This window comes from Echinops telfairi, unplaced genomic scaffold (assembly GCF_000313985.2).
Source record: "Echinops telfairi isolate 266 unplaced genomic scaffold, ASM31398v2 ScPeMD7_7469;HRSCAF=8507_0, whole genome shotgun sequence".
NCBI lineage: Eukaryota > Metazoa > Chordata > Mammalia > Afrosoricida > Tenrecidae > Echinops > Echinops telfairi.
In genome coordinates, this window is record NW_022111372.1 from 83,329,154 (window position 1) to 83,335,138 (window position 5,985).

At 51.6% G+C, this 5,985-nt stretch overlaps 1 protein-coding gene across 2 annotated transcripts in view; it reads right to left on the reverse strand.

The window, feature by feature from the left end:
• HMGXB3 (HMG-box containing 3) overlaps positions 1–1,124 on the reverse strand; it is a 52,256-nt gene extending 51,132 nt beyond the window's left edge. Inside the window, exon 1 of one of the 2 annotated variants that reach the window (XM_004697084.2) lies at positions 769–1,124. The gene's annotated coding sequence lies outside the window, so the exon portion shown is untranslated. The remainder of the gene's footprint in view (positions 1–768) is intronic. The other variant, XM_045284626.1, reaches the window with a different exon arrangement.
• Positions 1,125–5,985: the final 4,861 nt, after the last annotated feature.

Here is a 5,985-nt window from a genome sequence, read left to right on the forward strand (position 1 = left end):
AAGAGTAGCATGTAGGATTTGGGCACCCAAGGCAAAACGGGTTAGGGAACAACCCGTTTGAGGCGGGCGAAGGATGGGGTTATATACGTGCATGCATCTCCCTCTCTGTTGCTACCCTGTTTCAAGCAAAACACAACTGTGCATATATCCCAGGCTTCAGCATAGCAATGCAAGGAAAAGTAGGATAGCACGTAAGTGAAACCCATGGGCAGATGATCCGAGTTCTAATTTAGGTTGACCTTGGGAAATCTGAGAGGCTCGGTGGCGTCTGCGTTGTGCTGCTAAACGGCAAGGTCAGCAGTTCGAAGGCACCCGCCGCTCTGCGGGAGAAAGACAAGGTTTTCTACTCCCGTGAAGAGTTACAGGCTACGAAACCCACCGAGGGCAGTCTACCCTGTCCTATAGGGTCACTGAGTCGGCATCGCCTCGATGGCAGGTGTTTTGGGGCAAACGAACCCTAGTTTTCTCATCTGCAAAACAAGGCTAAAGCCAGCACTTGAAACTTGTGAGATACAAACACTGTCTGATCAGCTCCTCCTGGAACCTCGTGAGCTGATGACCTTTGGTGGCTCAGCCCTGGGCTTGAAGGTTTGACTCCGGGCCAGGTAAGTGCCGTGAGCCTCACGCGACCCAAAAGATTTCGAGAGAAGTCACCGAGGCTCACCGGCCCTATTTCGTGGGAGAGGCCACTGAGGCGCAGAGAGCCGCGGCACCCGGCCCAAGGTCGCCCAGGGGGTCCGCAGCGCGGCCCTCGAGGGCGGGACTTACCCGGAGGAGCGTGGAGGCCACGCGGCTCACATTCCCGGAGGCGCTCGGCCCGTGGGCTCGGTGAGGGGGCTGGCCGTCGCCCTCGCGCTCCCCGCTGTCGGCGAGAGGCGGCTCCAGTCGTGACAGCGGCAACAAGGCAGTGGAGGCGAGGGCTCGTGCGCGCATCCCGGGGGCTGGAGGAGCCCCGGCCCCGCGGCCCCGGCCGGTGGCACTCGGCGCGGAGTCGCGATAGCCCCTCTCGCTCCCCGTCGGCGGAGTCGCGAGATGGGGTGGAAGGCGGGTGGAGAAGCACAGCCTCGTCCCGCAGGCCCGTCACGGACGCCTGCCGAAGGCCCCGGGGAGCCCGAGGAAGACTGCAGGGGCACGGGCGGCACCGCGGCACCGGTCCGGCGGCGGCAATAGCAGCCGCAGCACACCTAGGATCGCCAGGGAGACCCGTCCCGGCGGCCCTCGCGGCGCACCGGAAGCGCCTCGGGGCACGTGACTGCGTGCGTCTTCCCCACCCCCCCCTCGCGCAAGCGCAACAGTCCGATCCTAGCCGGGAGGCGGGATCACAGGGATCGTTGAGAGAGGCTTCGAGGGGCCTGCCGCGGCGGAGGGACTGCTTCCGGCCAGAGTCCCCGGCGGAGGAGGAACTCGTGGTGGGCGGCGCTCGGAGGGTCGGTGGCTCCGGCCGCTCAGTCCCCGGCGCTCAGCAGCCGGGCGTTCAGGTAACAGGGGCGGGGCTTCGCCGAGCGTGAGGGGTCGTGGCCCCGCCTCGCCGCTGAGTCCGGGCGGACTCCGGGGCACGCCCGCCATCGCCCTCCTCCGTGGAGAGGACGGCGTTCAGGACCTGCCCCCGTCCACCGGCCTGTGCCCCGAGCGAGCGTCCAGGTGTAGGTTCCTACCCCCGCCGCGGCCTGCAGCCCCGCTCCTCACTCGGTGCACCCCGCCTCTCCCCCGTTCCGTGCGCTGCGAGCTCCAGCCGAGCTTCCCGGCTGTGTGCCGAGGCTTTGGCAGCTCTGCAGGGTGATATGGGTCTTCCGTGCCGGGGTCACAGATCGCCCCCTTCGCAACCATCCCCAGCCGACCCTCCCTCTGACAAGAATGCCACCGGTCTGCGTTTTGCTCTTCGCCCACCGCCGCCCCCAGCCTGCTGGGCGCCAACCCTTCTCTAGACCGATGCAATTGGCCTCCCTGCCTCCCCTCCGCTTCTCTCAATGTGTTTGTTCTCCACCCCGCGGCCGGAGGGATCGTTTGGAACGTTTAAGCCTGATAGTGCCACTCCTTTGCATAAACCCTTCTAGTGTCAACCCCCCCTCCCCGCTTGGAATAAACATCCTAATTTCTTAGTTTGGCCTCCGCGATTTCTTCTTGCCTACTGTAGGAAGGGGGTGGGCTGGGGTCGCCGTCTCTCAGCCTTTGAGGGCTCTCAGAAGAAAAGATCTAAGCAGCAAACTGCCACTGCTGCATCCGGTTTTGCTTTGCCAGCCCAGGAGTTTCGTGGGTTTGTTTTACATTCTGATTACCCCTAGGCAGGGCCACAGACCATAGAACTCTCCCGTAAGAAGTCATCCCCCATCTCTCTCACTCTGCCGTCCTGTCCTTAAGACACGAGTCTGAAGCACCTGATCTAGCATAGACTATTTCAACACGGGAAGAGCCTTAAGGATAGCCTGACCGGGTGCAGCCAACCACAGAGCATATCAGGATCCCTCTAGGACAGTGGTTCCCAACCTTCCTAATGCCGCGGTCCTTTAATACAGTTCATGTTGCTGCTTCATAACTAGTTTTGCTACTGTTAAGAATCATCGTGTAAATATCTGATATGCAAGATGTATATTCATTGTTACAAATTGAACATAATTAAAGCATATCGATTAATCACAAAACAGTATGTAATTATATATTGTAAAATATTTATTTCTAATTACAAATAAATGAAATTTTGGTTTGAAGCATGGTGTAGCATGGGTAACACTTCACACCGGCTTCTCGTATGTGGAAGCGTCAGCATGTGGGCAGACCCGCCTGGAGACAGATAAAGGAGCAGTGTGTCTGTTCCGAAGACTACCGGAAATATGTGTTTTCCGATGGTCTTAGGCGACCCCTGTGAAAGGGTCGTTCAACCCCCAAAGGGGTCGCGACCCGCAGGGTGAGAACCACTGCTCTAGGAGCTTTTAATAAATCATATCTCTTCATAGAGATTTTCTGATATTGCTAGGTTCAGGATGAGGCCTAAATATGAGATTCTAATATGCCCTCCCTGGTTGAGGCCAATCTTTTCAATATGGAAAGGCTAAGAGAGAGCTTGCAACTTGCCTATTTTGCCATCATCCCACCTAAAGATCAGCAACAGGATCCCAATATCCTAATAGGTCTCCTTGCCTCTTGGATCCCTTTCCCATAAAGCAGCATTTCCATAAAATAAAAGAGGGAAGCAGATCATGACCCTAGATCAGCTGTTCTCAACCTGTGGGTCGTGAGTGACCCCTTTGGGGACCGAACAACCCTTTCACAGGGGTAGCCCAATTTATAAATAACAGTAGCAAAATTACAGTTATGAAGTAGCATAAAATCAGTTGGGGGCTCACCACAACATGAGGAACTGTATTAAAGGGTGGTGGCATTAGGAAAGTTGGGAGCCACTGTCCTAGATGATACTTTGCTTCAAGATCATCCGTGGATTTCTGTTGCACTCAGTATAATCAATTTCTTGTCATAGTGTCTGTGAATGGTCTGACTCACCTTTGTGATACAATTGGAGTCCTCTGAGTCACTTCAGTACTTCAAGCTCTTCCCTGACCTTGAGCTTGACTGATGCCATGACCTTTGCTGGACTGCCCTGCCCTTCATAGAGGTCTTAGCTTAAATGCCATCTCCTCAGTGAGACCACACTTGTCCTCTCTATGTAACTAGATTGCCCACTTTTATTCTCTCTGATAGTCTTTAATTCCCTCATAGCGCATATCACACTCTGTAGTAATCATAATTATCTAAATTTTTGTTTATTTCTCTCACCACATTGTATAGTTCATAAAGGCAAGGATCTTCATCATGATATCCTTAACTGCTGGCACTGAGGTATTTTCTAAATGTCTCTGCCCAAAATATCTCACAATGAAAGCCCTCCCAAGCTAGATGGTGAAAGAGTTTTGAAGATCTCATTTGAGTTTGGAATTTCAAGCAGGATCTGGGATGGCAGAAATAGCACTAATCAAGAAATATGAGTGATTTGTACCTGTAAGCCTCTTCCTTGGACCTCGGTTTCTGCATCCATGTAATGAACTAGATAAGAAATCCGTGGCCATTGCAAGGCTTTTTCTCCATCTATTCAATCTATTTTCACAATAGGCAAGAGCAGACATTCCCATTTTTTTAATCATTTTATTAGGGGCTCATACAACTCTTATCACCCATACATACATCAATTGTGTAAAGCACATTTGTACATTCATTGCCCTCATCATTCTCAAAACATTTGCTCTCTACTTAAGCCCCTGGCATTGGCTTATTTTCCCCCTCCCTACCTGCTCCCCCCTCCCTCATGAACCCTTGATAATTTATAAATTATTATTTTGTCATATCTTGCCCTGTCCGATGTCTCCCTTCACCCACTTTTCTGTTGTCTGTCCCCCAGGGAGGAGGTTATATGTAGATCATTGTCATCAGTTCCCCCTTTCCAAGCCACCCTCCTCTTACCCTCCCGGGACATTCCCATTTTTATAGAAGTTCAGCAAGCTGAAATAGCTAAATTATGTCAGATCACTTGTTTCAAACATTCTATGAGTCTATATAATTAATTTCTACAAAAGGCCAGGGTGAATTCTATTTTCTCTTGATTTGGGCCTCATTATTTCCAAGTAGGATTTTAAAAAAAAATTGGAACCCATTTTTAAAGGGAATCCATTAATTTTGGTTCCTGATAGGTATTTTATGTTGTCATACTTGTGGCAAAATAAGACACAAAGAGTTATGGCCCAGGCCTTCCACATGGACATGGCAAACAAGGGGAACAAGAAACACCACAGTTCTCCTTGGAGGAGAAAATGAACGCTGTGGAAGCCGCAGACTCAGACTGGAGAAAAGATGAGGTGGCAAAAGAAGTTGGTATCCCACCTATTTTGTCTATGTTCTTAAAGAATCATACCAAATTTGAAGAACAGGTGTGGGAGGTATCTCTAGGACCCCAGCAAACGGAGATGAAGAACGCATTCTATGACAACATCGATAGGCTGTTTTTGTATGGTTTCAAGAAATCCATGCCAAGAACCTTCTTATGACTGGCTCTGTCATTTGGAAAAAGCACTAACCCTGGCCGACATGTGTGGCCATGTCGATTTCTAAGCAAGTGTGGGCTCACTGAACAGAGTCAGGGATTGCCACAGAAAATACTTGGAAAGCAGTCTGCAGAGAGAATAGGGACCAGTTAATGAACAGTCCAGGAATAGATAAGGTTAACAAGTGGCATGCAGGGAAATGACAAAACTAATTGCTGACTGCAGCCCAGATGTTATCTTTAATGCGGAAAGACGGGTGTGTCCCTAGCACACCTGCTAAAGGGGACTGTTGTAGGGGGGGAAGCAAGCTAAGCAGCGGTTGACAGCACTCTTGTTGCAGTGAGTTTCAGGGACTGAAAAGTGAGACCATTGATTGTTGGCCACTCACTCTACCCACGCTGCCTCCAGACCATCCACTCCCTCCCTTGTGGTTACCGAGACAACTAGTGGGCCCAGATGGCACAGGGCCTGCTTAATGAGTGGCTGAAGCCAGTGGATGCCAGGATGAAGCAGGCAGAACACTGGGTCCTCCTGCTGATCGACAGCTACTCAGCTCACATCCTGCTTCCACGTATCTGCCCTCAAGCTGTATCCCCCTGGTGAATGCTAGATGAGAGGGAAGTCTCAGCAGAGCAGCCAAATTTCAGCATCACGGAGGCCATCGCTCGTTACAGAAACTTAGAGTAGCCCTTTTCCGTTTGGGTAGGTGTCCCCATGCAGTTTGTGGACAGCTAGGTGGCACACAGGAATATTTAATGAGAAGAGTGACACACACTTGTGGATTCCAAAATTATGGGCTTTCTCCAAATGTGCTGGCAACTTTGAGGCACTATTGGGTAAGCCACCAGACATCAAGCACTCTTCTGGCCTGCAGCCAATTTTTCCCTCTGTAGAGCAATCCACTGCCATGGGTTCTGACTCAGAGCGACACTAGAAAGGGTTGCCTGGACTAAATCTT